We start from the raw sequence: 14,885 nt of genomic DNA, 5'->3' as shown, positions 1-14,885 counted from the left end.
GAGTTGGTTTCAGCCAGGGGAGACTTTTCCTTGGTCTGCCAGGTGTGGAGGAGGACACAAGAAAAGTCTGTCTTCCTCTCTCTCAGAGAACAAAGATCATAATACCTGCTGTTTCATAAGCCCAGTCACAGCACCGTGACTGGTGACAGTCACGTAGTTGGTGACAGCCAGAAATAAGACAACATTCATAGAAAGCAAAAAAGAAACACACATTAACACTGTGGGGCAGTGTCTCCCTGGGCTGGGATCAGAAGCGCCCCACTTTAAACCCAGAGTGGGGCCAAGGACACACCCTGGATGATGCCCTATTCAAAATTCAAATGATGGATTAATGACATTTTACCTAACTGACTTTCGATCTGGGGCATGGGGGGAAAGCAAAGAGAGATATCATGCCAAACTATGTGATATGTCATCTAACATTTAAAATCTTTCTAATTTTAAGAGGAAATTATTTAGTGTTTTTTGTTTTTTGTTTTGACAGAAATCCCAAGTAGGCAGAGAGAGGGAGAAGCAGGCTCCCTACTGAGCAGAGAGCCCGATGCGGGGCTGGATCCCAGGTCCCTAAGATCATGACCTGAGCTGAAGGCAGAGGCTTAACACTTTGAGCCACCCAGGCGCCCCAAGAGGAAATTATTATAAATAGTACAATAACGACAAGAAAGAGGGAACATTATAGATGTGGCTTCCAGTCTTGATTTCTGCATTTCCAAACAGGACGATGGGCAAGTGCCTAACCTCACTGATCCTTGGTTGCCTCACCTCAAAAAGATGGAGGTGAGAAGGCCTATCCTACACCCCAAGGTTTTTGTGAGTCTCAGATGTGGCTAACGTGTGCCTTAAGCCACTCGAAAGTGGCTTATGTTGTCATAAATGATTACAGGCAATCCTCAGCAATCCAGATTCTCTTGTTTGGACACAGAGTCCTTCCCACCTCTGCCTCCTCCCACCTTCTCTTCCTACTGAAACTTTTCAGTCTAACTGTGCTCCGGAGTGTGTCTGCCTCACATCTGGAATATGGAGGCTGCCAGGGGGGCTGGAACCTCTGTCTCGGAAGGGTTCTGGAGGCCCCACTCCCAATCCCAACACCCAGTCATCTTTGTGGGGTTCTCATCCCAATGACCATCATTCCCTCGTCACCAGAGTTTACCTCACAGATGGAGGACCTAGTCTGTGGGAAAGAAGAGACCATGACTTATCGGAACATATGGTTTCTTAATTCAAGTTAAAATGTCTGAACCCTGTTGCATCTGGTGCCATTTTAGTTTGTTAAAAATGCCACACAAGGCTGTGACTAAAGGGGAAGAAATGGAGAAAAATACAGTTATTACACACTCAAGAGCCGGGTTTTGCGGCTCATTACCCAGTGGCCTCCGTGACTAATTAGGTTTTGTCACTGTTGCTGGGTCATTATGCCTTAATTTTTTTGCATAGTTATTCAGCCGTCACTTGAGGGAAAATGCAGTAGAGAAATACCCTTCTCTGTCTCTCCTGCTCTGAATCACTCAGGCTAAAAACTCTCCGGGCAGAGAGTACCCGAAACTGATGAAATGATCATTTTGCCACAAAGGGACAAAGGAGTGTTCGTGGATTAAAGAAGCGCTTCTTTATCTGATGGCGTAGACCTCATTGAGGAGTGGAGGGTGCAATTCAGTGGGGAAGATCATTAACTTTGAAGTCAGTCATCCAAAGATAATGTTTGTCCCTTTGCTTCCTTTGTTGCCCAACTGGCCTTAGCAACCTCTATTTTTTAACTCATCCTTGAAAAACTGGGGGAAAATGCATAATAAAATAAAGGCCTTAGGTTTTCTGCAGGCCGGAGGCCTAGGTTAATTTTTGCTGGCAGCAGAGGAAATTGAAGACACCATGGTATTAGCACAGTGGGGCTTGTGTTGGGTCTGGGATAGTAAAAGGACCCATGGTGAGAGGGGAGACATTGGTGTCAATCATGGGGTGCGACGCCACAATGGCCGGTAATTGGCGTGGGTCCACCTTCTACGTCTGTCCCGCTGAGCCTGCAGCCCCCGGCCCACTCTTGAGCCCCATCGCTAACAAGTAAACAATTTATCAGGGTTAGGTCTCCTGCGGGCTGCCCCATCACAGGCTCCATTCAGTCCCGGTACCCCCACCCACCCCCGTGCCAGGCCCGCCACACACACAAAAATTTACGTACACCGTGCAATTTGGGGCAGACGCACCATGTAACAACAAATTTACAACAGGCCTACCATGAAAATGGCTGTGTCAATATAGCCGCAAACTGGGGTGGCAGGGCAGCTGTGTCGGCAGAACTGGTGGCCCCCAGAGGACGTCAGAGGAAGAGGGTCACAGGCATCGGATCATATCAGAGCTAATGATGACCCCTGCATTTTTGACACAATAACTCACACAGATGTTCACTAGAATCAATCAATGTCTTATAAAGAGCCTAGCCATTTTAATGTCATTCTCTGGGTTTGTTTATTCTGAGCTTCGTCCTTTGAATGGGTTGGGGCTCTTTAGGAACCAGAGTGTGGGGCTTGGGGTCCGTGATAAGGGTTTTGACAGAGTTGGCTGTCGTCTAGAGAATAGGGAACTAGACTGTTTGGAAATCCAGCCACGGTTCCTTTACCAGATGTGTGACCTTGTTCAGGTTACCAGTTCCTTGCCTGATGGGTACGTTTTGCAGATTGAATGAGCTTTTCTTCTTCTTCTTCTTCTTCTTTCTTCTTCTTTTTTTTTTTTTTTAGCTCTTATGTCAAGTATAACACATAATTCCATATAAAAAGAGAAGTAGCATTTATTGAGCATCTACTATGTGCCACACTTTATGTCATTTAACCACACAACTTCTGGGAAGGAAATGTTGTCGTCCACCTTTTCCAGATAACGTTTTTAAGAAAGGCTTCCAGGGGCGCCTGGGTGGCTCAGTGGGTTAAGCCGCTGCCTTCGGCTCAGGTCATGATCTCAGGGTCCTGGGATCGAGTCCCGCATTGGGCTCTCTGCTCGGCAGGGAGCCTGCTTCCCTCTCTCTCTCTGCCTGCCTCTCTGCCTACTTGTGATCTCTCTCTGTCAAATAAATAAATAAAATCTTTAAAAAAAAAAAAAAAGGCTTCCAAATGGAAAGTGAATAGTAAGTACCAGAAATACATTTAGAACAAAGTCTGTGTGCCCAGAGTTGATTCTGTTTCCATGCTCTTTTGCTGGGAAGCAGATGCTCTTAGGGAATTTTACATATACAGTTTCATATTCAGATTGATAAAACAAAATTCTGCCTACTGGAAAATATTTCTTTGATGGATTGGGATGGGGAGGCAAATTCCTTTAAGATGGGCAGAGTTTGCCATTACCAGGTTTTTTTTTCTCTGTTTATCGATTTCAAATGTTTTACCATTGACGTTGACTGTGAGGTTTTCCCCCCAATCCAAGACACCTTCAATTGCTATACTCACTATTATTTTATATACCACCAAGAAAAGAAAATTCTTGCCATTTAGAATTTTCAGGTGCTACTGGTTATAGGACTTATCCCTAGTTGAGTGATATTAAAGTGTAGAAAAATTGTGCATTTGGGAATCAAATATGTGTATTTGGATCTCAGCATCACAGGGCTGGTGAATTTTTCCAAGTTATTTTTGGAAAAATCCTTGGCTTGGTTTGCTGTTTCCTGTCTCTTTCTCAAAGGTCTGGACAAATCAGTACTTAGTAAGTGTCTAGGGCGCAGAAGCCAGTGCAGAAACAGTAAAAGAATAAATGACTAAATGAGGTGTCTGATGTCTCAACCTTCAACTCCTGAATGAGAGCAGAAGCTGCACTTTGGGGAGGAGTATTTTCTGTCGCGTCCAGGGGTCCAGGTCCTGTTTTACACTTGGGCCTAGAGATGAAGGAGGTCCGGGCCAGAGCACAGTCCTGTTGGTGTTCACAGTTACAAGTCTGGCTGATCCTGGTTCCCTGCAGTCTTTGTGTGGCCTGGCCTGCTGTACTCAAGACAGAGGAAGGGAGAGGGACCCTCTCACCAGCCATTGTCCTTCTTAGCAGCTGAGACAAAGGAACGATTTTATGCTAATCAGCGTACATGAAATGAGCATTTTTTTACAAATTTTACTTCTTTCACTTGGAAACCCGATAAATGAGTGGAGCCTGTAGAGCCACATTCTTCAGCAGAGGCATGCAGCTGGGGGGCTCTTGGCCCGGGATGCATGGAGGCAGTGGGGGACTTGGCAGAACCTGCCTGGCCATGGCCAGCTCTTTAGCTGGGTCTTCAACTTGGGGCTCTCTGCATTTGTGGGTGGGGCTGCAGCCGTGTGGGCTGTCTTCGTGGAAATGAAACTGATATACTCACCTTTTTGAGGAGCGAATGATCCATATTGGGGGTACAGGAGAGTTGTCTCCCAAATCAGAGGCAAAGGAAAGTAGGAAATAGCCCACAGTAACCAGACCTACACAAGGCAACTATACGGGGAAGACTTCCGGCACAAGACAAGTCCTTTGAAAAAGCAAAAACGCTTACATGTACTCTGGTGGGCACTTTCTGTGTTCATAGTGTGTCCCCTAACTCCTAGATCCCCTAGGCTTCCAGGCACCCATGCTCCTGCTGAGCAGGCTCTGAGCTCCCCCAGATTCCACCCTGGACCCGTGCCCATGCTGCTCCCCTACCACTGCAGTCGCCCTTGTCCGTTGCCTTACCTACATCATTTGTCACAATCTCATGCATTTGCTTCATGTTCTGAGTCAACTGTCACCCCCCTCTCCCCAGTTTTTCCTGATTTCCTCTTATCAGAAGGGTTATCGTCATTTCTTCCTATTTAAAGGTAAATGGAGGCATATTAAAAATTTTAAGAGTTGGGACACCTGGGTGGCTCAGTGGGTTAAAGCCTCTGCCTTTGGCTCAGGTCATGATCCCAGGGTCCTGGGATCCAGCCCCGCATAGGGCTCTCTGCTCGGCGGGAAGCCTGCTTCCTCCTCTCTCTATTTGTGATCTCTCTCTCTCTGTCAAATAAGTAAATAAAATCTTTAAAAAAATTTTTTTAAGAGTTTATCTGAGAAAGCAGTGATTCCAGTTGGCTACACCGAACCAGAGGTGGTTAGGAGTCCTCCACCAACAGGAGCTGGGTGAGGACTTTTAGAAATAAGGTGCAAGCAAAGCAAGGAAGTTGTTTGATTGGCTCTAGCTCAAAGCCTAGTTGGCTCTTTCCAGTTGGTTGTCCTTAGGTTTTGATGCTATAACCCTGAAGCACGTATAGACTTAGATTTTGGTTTGCTTATGTAGGCTGCCATGGCATTAGAGCCCACCAGAGTCTAAGGGCCTCCTGGTTTCATTTAACCTCTTTCAACCCCAGGACCACTACCTTAGTCTCATTGTGTCCGTGTGATTGTCATCTGTGTCATTTCATGGATACAGTTTAGGACTGCCCAATGCTTGCACGTTGCCGTGGCCTGCAAAGGACTGTGTCTAGGAGAAAGATCCTCTATCAGGCAAGATAGGACACTAAGAGAGACACATATATGGACACTTACAAGCACCATTCACCAGGCTGAACACAGAGCAATTTTTATAGCTTTCTTAAATGAAAAAAAAAACAAAAAAAAAAACCTTTAATGTTGAAAAATACAATCAAAAAGTTTTAAATAATTGCTGACCGGACTTTCAAATGCATTATTAAATTTTCTGCAGCTGTTTAATGGGGCCAACTTGAAGAGTCGTCTACTGCCCAAAGCTGGCACGATTTGTGTATCAATGAGACTAATAACAGCAATGGGTTGAACACATTAAATATATTTAAATTCCTATTTCAAAGTGCTAATCAAAAGATTCCAAAACAGAACTTGATGTGTAATCTTTGGAAGATCCTATACCACCAACTCATTATTCTAAATAAATAAAGGGAGAGAATAAAACATTGATCCTGCCTTCCTTATAGGATCGGATCAGCGTAGTAATATCGGGGAAGACTGACCCCTGGTGACACATTGTAATATATTTTTTCATTTCCTCATTCACTCCTTTAGCAAACACATATTGAGCCCATCACCCTGCCAAGTCCTGCGCTAAATGCTGGGAATATAATGAATCTGAAGATCTGAATATATCCTGTTAACAGGCAATGTTATGGGCAGGGTAAGCACTAAGGGATCACAGTGAGCATCAGGGAGGGTCTGATGGAGTGGGTACCTGTCTTCTACCCCTCCTCAAATGCAAGCTTTTCAGGGTATTTGGATCTCTTCTGTTTTGCTCCTGTGACTGGGGCATCGGGGGTGCCCAATAATAGTTTGGTAAATCAGCCTTGGCTCTTAGCTGTAAGCCACAGAAAATATCTCTGGAAAACTTAATCCAAAGAGGAACATGTTTTAAAGAACAAGGTAGATCACCAAATTAATGGGCAACTTGGGGGACCAGGCTCAGAAAGAGGTTGAAGTAGCAAGAAATAGTGCTAAAATCGTGATGTGGCAGTAGCCTCATGGGGATCTTGGATATCGATGTTGCTGCAGGAGCGTGTACCCCCTAGGTGTGTGAGGCCCCATGGAAGCATTGGTCGCGTAAGGAGAGGGCATATCTGACTCATCATTTTCTGCTGTGGAGAGTAGAGCTGGGGCTCATGCTGAGACCATGGAGGCAGTTTCCCAAAAGACAGGGAGGTTGGTGCTTACTAACCAAAAACAATGGCAAATGTCTGCTACAGTTGTTTGAAATGACTTATTGATTGAAGAAATGCCTTCTTCCTATCAATAAATTTCTGCAGTGTGGGAGAAACCCAAGGAGGCTAAATGGGTAATGCTTTCTTGTGTTCACCTGCCTCACTTCAGGGGTACCTTTGCATCCTGAACTCCACCTCTGCTTCCCTTCTCTCCTAACCCTGCCAGTTGGAAACAGAGGGACCAGGAGCACCATGGTCTGTAGGACTTTTAGCCAGAATGGCGGCTCAGCCAGCTGACTTTCGCAGAGGGGGGAACCATTCAACTCACAGAAAACTAAGGGTTGAGCCTTCTAGTAGAGGCTAGCCTCTCATCTGCACAGAACCTCTTCTTTCCTGGAGTGTTTCCCTCCAGGAGAAAGCATGTCTTGGATGAAGTGAAAGAATTGGGATCTTTGAAATTGTAGCAGTAATAATCAGCGGGTCACATGTAGTGAGCACTTACTATGTGATGATCACTGATGTAATTTTGCATAATCATCTCATTTATTTTTCATGATCATCTCTTTTATTCTTCACAATAATGCTATGAGGTAGACACAGTTATTATCTGCATTTTGTAGATGGGGAAATGAAAATGCAGAGTGAAGTAACTGTCTAGGTCATTAACAGAAATCCTCACCCAGAGCTCATGTGCAATCAAAGAACTACAGAGCCAGAAGCCTCATCGAGGAAACCACAACTGTGTTTCAGTGACTGATTTGCAAAGCTGCACTTGAACCCATGTCTGGCTCACACTAATGCCTGTTGTTATGAATGGACCTGACCCAATCTGATTCGTGAATAACTCAGATTCATTTTGGTAGATAGTTGTAGTTAGTGGTGGGTAAGTTAGCTTCTCTCCCAAATCGTGTTATAAGATTGTAATGTAAGTAAGTCTTAGGCTAAATTCTGGACACATACAGATACTTACTAACAGTTCTGTGTGGTTTCTATACTCTGACCTGAGAGCCTGATTAGTCGCCAGCTCTCTGTTCTGTCAGGTGTTTCAACAGTCATGCATTTGAAAGATTCACCTGCAGCAGACACAGCAGCATTTCTGGGCAATATTCTCTGCCTTCTAGTTGGCATCGCACAATCAGAAACCCTCCTAAAGCAATGGCTGAATTAGAGGTCAAGCCACCCCTGTTTGACTTCCCTGTGCTAGTTAGCAAAGTGAATTATCGATCAAGAATGACTTGGCCTTTTCTGGAGCATATCTTTTCTGAGATAGCGTTAGCTCACCACTCGTGGGTAGGGCTCTCTTGACAACCTGTGAGCTTATCATCCCTGGAGTTACAGCTGAAGCTATCTGGCCCCTCCATACTATCACACAGATTAGATGGAGGCATTTTAAGGAGCGGCAAACACTGGAAACCGCATTCTGCTGACCACCAAACTGAGCTGTTGACAGGAGAAGTCGCATAATTGAAGCAGAGAGGCAAGGGTCTTTCTTTAGTAGTTGTTATGTCCTAGTCTCATTTTACCTATGAGCCTCAGTTCCTTCATCTAAAATAGGAGTAATTATACCAGCCAAACCTAACACTGTACAGGATTGTTGTTGAGTTCAAGCAAAATATAAATTGCCAGCCTCCCAGCATGTCTCTGTCTACTGACTTGTCCAGAGGTTCTTGGAATTACTTATTTAAGTTAATTAGAGACTGAGTCTGTACAAACCCTGAAAGGAAAAGAATGGGGTTTAATCTCCAATTTAGATTCTCTGTGATACCTAAATGGGTGAAAATGAAATTAAGCAGGATATCCATTTTACCAATACAGGACTTAGTATTCATATATTTTGAAACATTGCAAAGTGTTCCTGACTTTTTTTCAGATTTCATCTGAACGCTGAAAAGGCCTGGTCTGAGCTTTGGTTTGGACATTAAGCCCTACTAATTAACATTTGCCTAATCCCCCTGTGGTTCCAGGGTTGTGTTCTCAAAAAAAGTGAAAAAGAGCTAATTATTAGGGCTTTGATATGAGAGTCCAGACATCCAGCATTTCCCCCCATTTCGGTGTCTTTGGTGGTGCAGAGGCAAAGCACTTGGGAGATTAACTCAATGTTTCAATACCATGTTCAGTTCTTTGTTGTGCAAAAGGGAAGATTTTAACTCTTTTTCCTAGAACGGAAACCTCTTTCCTCTTTGCGGGCATATGCACAACCGAGACTGTCACTTGCATTTACTTGATCAGTTTTCCTTTGGATGGTTTCCCTTTCACAATAAAAAAAAAAAAAAAATAGAGCAAAGTCTTGTTGAAATTAATATTTCACTCTTATGTCATTTGCTCCCTGCTCTGTGGACCTGTTTCTTCATCTGTCAACACAGACAAGATGATTCCCCACCTAACTGACCCATGGATACTGTGATAACAAATTAAGTACTTGAAGAGAACCAGCTTTAGAAAAGAAAGTCTAACGTGATGAAGCTCTTATATACAGTATATCTGTGAAGTTTTCATTCATGCATTTGTATCTTGATGTAGTTATTTAATTAATTCGGTAGACATGTATCGAATGCTTTCTGTCTGCTGGGTAAAAGAGTGAATAAAATACAGTCCTTGTCTTTAGTGAGAGTCCAGTATGCTGGATACAGATGGTTCTGTTGCTTCTCCCTTTTTAAAAATTGCTTTTATCACCCTCTCTTCCCCCACCCCAAATCATCAGTGTCCTCTCAAAAGCAACACAAACCCACGCTATTTTGGCTTGACTCGGGGTGAAGTAACAAAGGTTGTTTAAAGCTGTGGATACGATTACTTATAAGGGGAGAAAAGGCAGCAAGCATTGGTGATTCCACATTCATTCCCCTAGGAGAAAAGTTCTTTATTAGCAACCCAAAGAGTAAAGCATTTAAGTTCTTTCAATGCTTTCAGTTTTGATGAAACAAAAATGGTATAAATTCATGCAAATGTTTTTCAGTTTAACTCAAATTTTTCAAGTGCCTACTAGCCCTCAGGTGACCACAATTGCATTGCTGCTGTTTCCTCTAACAAAGGCAGTGGACAGTAGTTGTTGGATAGGATGTATAATTCATGCCAAAATTCTGTATCTCTTGTCTACACAATACTAATCGTGTGTGGCTTTGGAAGGTATCATACATATTTGAGTTCATATTAGCAAATATCTGGATTATTCATTCATGTTTTCATTCTTTGACCCGGGTAAACAAAATAAAGCAAAACAATACAGTACAACAATAACAACAACAAGGAAAGGAATCTTTGTGATTCAAAGATTGCACATGTGCCCCGGAAGCCATTCTGCCCCTAGAATGCCGCTACAGGTTTGACATTGATGGTACATTCATTGTTGCCTGACTTCAAGTGTTGCTAAGCTGCCTGCCTGTGTTCCCTTCATCACTGATCTCTAAAATCTTTCTATTATGAAAATTAGATAGTTGTATTTCTGTTCATTCATCACATGCAAAGGAAGAACTACTCTCTTGTGCACTTGGCATTTGTAAAGGAACTCTTTGAAGTAGGTGTTGATACTACACGGTCTGGGGCATAACTGGTTAGTTTCTTCTCCTGGTTGCCATGGCTGTATGGGAGAGCATGAAGTTCGTGTTCCTTATCATCTGGTATCTGCAGGACTGAGGGAAATAATTTCTCTACAGGATCTCAGCCTCTTTATCTAAAAGTGGTGGCAATGTATGCAACTTCTAGGGTTTTCATAAGGATAAGTGAGAAGGCATATGCTATTGTGATGTTTAAGGAGCGAAACAAATATTAATTGCACTTGTCACCTTACTTCTAATTAATGAGCATTCATTAAGCTCTCGGTGCTAGTTACCACATTACATTGCCTCAGGTCCTCATGGCAAATTGATGTTATTATACCAGAATTAAAGCTGTGTCCTTGCTTTTTTCCTGCTACATCTTACTGCCTTTCTGCAAATGCCTAGACCGCCTGGATTCCATTAGCTTGCCTGAAACTCTTTCCATGATTAAGAATTGTAGTCCCTCTTGCAATCTCATCCAAGGAACATCTGCTCCGAGAAGCCAGTCAATATTGTGGAGAAGTTCAAAGAATGAAGACCATTAGTAGTGTCAGCTTTACAACCAGGAGGTAATGGCATTAAAGGGAATGGTCATAATACCCAACAATAGTGACCTCATTAACCAGTGATTTATCATGATGAAAAGACCTGTTTAACCTTTGGTCTCCACAAGCTTTCTCCTTTTAACAAAAAGGTCTATTATTTCAAGTTGTCAGGAGATAATTTGTGAGTTGTTAAGGACAGATTCAATTACACTTAAGACAGTGACTTGGAGACTGTACTCACTGCAAGGTGCCTACACAACCATTTTTGTTTTCTTGGGTCATTTTTCTGGGAACAAAAACCACAGGCATTTGTTGAGTTTTGTTACGAGGAACAACTGCAGTTGTACCTTCTTAGGACCCTGCTGTAGGTACCTGATTACAGATTGGGTTTTCTTTGCAACTAGTGTAAGGGGAATTTGAGATGGGCTCATTGACATATAAGGTGACATGTCAAGCTCCTCGGTCAATTTCATGTAACATTTACAGACAGCCTGTTCTGAGATCAACCAAGTTGGGCTTTTGTGGTAGGAGATACAGCAATGGATAGGCTGGGTTCTGCCTTCCAGAAGGTCAGAGACTTCTGTGGGGAAGTTCTCTCTGCTGGCATTTTGTAGCCCCATTCTAGTGGTTCCTGAGATGACTGTATAGCCTGTAGGGCTCTTGCTGCTCCAAACTGGCCGTGGCAGGGGGGCGGCTTCTCTCTCCCTAAGGGAACTGATCAGAACTCCACGGAGAGAGGAAGAAACAAGAAAAGGTTCCTGTTTGGGGTTGTGCAGGCTGCTTGGAAGGATTAACTCTGCTGGGTGAATTTCATCCCTGTGTCAAACGGAGGAATGAGAAAAACTATAACATCTGTGCCACTCCAGATCTGGGCCCCTTTAGAGCAGAAACTGTCAGTTGTGACAAATTGAGCCCAATTGTACAGAGGCTTTTGTGAGGTAGACAAATGTCCATCAGGGTCTCAAATGACCACCAAACTCCGTTCACTTGTGCTTTCTCTCTAATTTACGCCCTGGGTCCCTGAGGTGAGAGACCCTGCTATTTGATCGCCTGACCACAGTAAATAACACCAACTAGAGAACTTTTAAATGACGATGTTTAGAAAAAGTCCAACTTTCAGGGTGTGATGGCAAGCATTTCAGCTGCGTGCTCACATTGTTTCGCTACTGATGCAGGAGGTATAAGAGATATTGGAAATAGGATCATCTTTGATGAAGCTTGTATTCCATGGTAAACCTGAAGCTCAAAGTTTGGTTATAGGTTAAAATTTTTAAATTTTTGATGCTTAAGAAAACATGTTGCTTGTTATTCATGTTGCCAAGATACCTTGTATACTATTTTGAATTTTTTTCTCAAAGCCTAATTTCAAATTTTTACCTAGGATTTTCTTGGGGAATAGAATTCCCCATTAACATGGTTTTAGTTACTTATGAATTTTTTTTATTTTTGTTTAAAAAAAATTATCTCCCCCCCCCCCCCGAGAAACCTAATAAGTCATCCTTGATTTCATTGGGAGGGAAATAATAAACAATATCCAATTTTGATGTAATAAATATTTATACCTGATTATATATCATTATAGGATTTCATTAAAAGTAATACATTTAGGCTCTTGAAAGTCCTTGAAAGCTAAGTAATTAAACAAAATAGTAGTGCAAAGAAAGGAAAGCCCTAATAGAACCCATTCTTAAACTGCCATTATTAATTTAATCGTTCTACTTTTGAGTGCTGTATACCTGCTATCTTCCACAGAAGTTCTGAGATAGCTTAAATAAAGTTGCAAGACAGTTTAAAAAAAATCATATAAAGGAAGGATTAAGTAATTATAAACTGGACATATAATCTTTGGCTTAAACCAAAGGGAAATATGAAAAATTACATAAACCCCATTTTGTAATATACAAAAAATAGGGGCTTATCGGGAAAGTCAGAACTTTTCATAAAAAATTCTGGAAAGAAGGTTTTTTTTTTTTTAATTGGTGGTTGGGCTTAAACAATTAGTTTCAAAATGAAAATCATTTAGCTCATTATCTCTTAAGGTCCTGGCCTTCACATTTCAGCAGAGAAAAAGATTGGAAATGGGGATCTCTGTATACACCTTATCTTCCAATACTTGAACATATCAACAAACCAGAGGAAATTAATGCTGTGTCTGTTATCTCAACTGAAAAACCTCTAAGTATATAAGTAAATACAGAACAATTTTAAACAAAAGCCCAAGACAATAAGAGAACGGAACTTTATAAAAATCAAGCTAATTATCTAATTACCTAAGGAAGAAAACCAATGAATGTTTCTTGATAATTATTGACCTTACTGGCTTTGAAATCATTGTTTTGAAAAACAATTCTTATCATAAGATAAGCTATACATTCTTGGAGGACACGGATTTTAATTCATCTTCCCTGTTACCGACTTATTACATGAGTAGGGACCTGATAATGAAGAGGTATCTGTAACCGTTGGCTGGATTGAAGGGAAGTGGCCAGGATTGGTGAAAAGGACTAGGGTAAGGAGGTTTCTCTGTGCATTGACACTGGCAAAACCCCAGAGCATTGTTTGTTTGTTTGTTTGTTTGTTTTAAATAAATTATTTATTTGTTGGAGATTGGTTGAATCTCAGGGTTTTAAAACTGGAAGGATCTTCATGTTAAAGTTTTGATGTGTCCAGTCATTCCCTCCATCGTCAAATACCAATTTCAGAAAGAGTTGAGAATTAGTCATAGATTGTCAGTAGAGCTGCATTGGAAAATAATCTTAAACTTGAGACCCAGTGGAATTTCTAAAATTGTTACCTGCTTGTAAAGAGGAGATTGGCTCTGCAGGATGGAAAGTGATCCAAACCAGTTACAAGGGAAACAACACACACAGACAAGGGAGGGGGGCAAGGCTCTACACTCACTGACTCCAGAATAGTGCTTCTAGAACTATCCGTACTGAAGCTATAAATATTTGCATGAAAGACACATGTTTTTCTTTTTTTATTCCCAATCTATTACTGACCTCTAGATGTATCAAATGCAGTAGCAATGAAGTACTAGGCAAATGAAATGAAGAAAGCAAAGACATATAAAACGCAAATTGAAGTGTTTATTAGGTATAAAATTATGTTTCCATTAATGTAATTAAACAACAGAAGTAGAAGAATTACAAAACTGTATATATAGTTCACCAAAAGGGTGCCTATGGGCAATTAGTATATAAAATTACTAGTACACTCATGACTTTTTGCCACTCCTAAATCATAATAAAATAAAAATGATAAGTAAAAGAGCAACTCCCCACATTTAATGCCTATATGCATACTTTGAGTACACGTTGTGTATATGAATAGTTTTTATAAGTCAAATTTATTATAGTATAATTTACATACAGCAGAATTCACACTTTTTTTTAGGTGCACAGTCTGATAAGAATAAAGGTGTACAGTTATGGGACCAATCAAGGTATAGAATATTTCATTATCCTAGAAAGTTCCGTTATAATTAAACCCCTCTCACCACTTCCTCCTTGACAACCACTGATGTGGTTTCTGATACTGCGATTTTTCCTTTCCAAAATGACATAAATAAAACCGTGTATTATGTAGCCATGTATGTCTAGCTTCTTTCCTTTAACATATTGCTTATGCGTTTCAGCTGTGTTGCTGTTTGTATCCGTTATTTATTCCTTTCCACTGCTGAGCAGTGTTCCATTGTATGGGACATAGTACAATTTATTTATCCCTGCGCAAGTGGAGGGACCACTGAGTTGTCTCTAGTTTTGGTTAATTATGGATAAAATTGCTATAAATATTTGCATGAAAGACACATGTTTCCATATCTCTTGAGTAAATACCTGAAGTTGCTGCGTCTTGTACATGTTGTGTATTTAGCCTTCTAAGAAACTGTCGAAGTTTTCCAAAGTAGCTTCCCATTTTGCACTCAGTGCAAAACATATATCCCACCAGTGATATATGAGAGTTCATTGCTCACTAGAACTTTGTATTGTCATTTAAAAAAATCTTCAGTCGTTCTAATGGGTATGAAATGGTATCTCATTGTGGTTTTAATTTGTATTTCTTTAACTATTGAAAGTGAGCATCTTGACATGTATTTGTCTCCTCGATCTCTTACTTGAGGAAGCATCATTTTTTTTTCAAATTTAAATATTTATTCATCACATGTAAGGAATATTGTATTACATACTGAAGAT

Source organism: Meles meles, chromosome 8, assembly GCF_922984935.1.
Source record: "Meles meles chromosome 8, mMelMel3.1 paternal haplotype, whole genome shotgun sequence".
Lineage (NCBI taxonomy): Eukaryota > Metazoa > Chordata > Mammalia > Carnivora > Mustelidae > Meles > Meles meles.
This window is presented reverse-complemented; position numbering follows the sequence as displayed.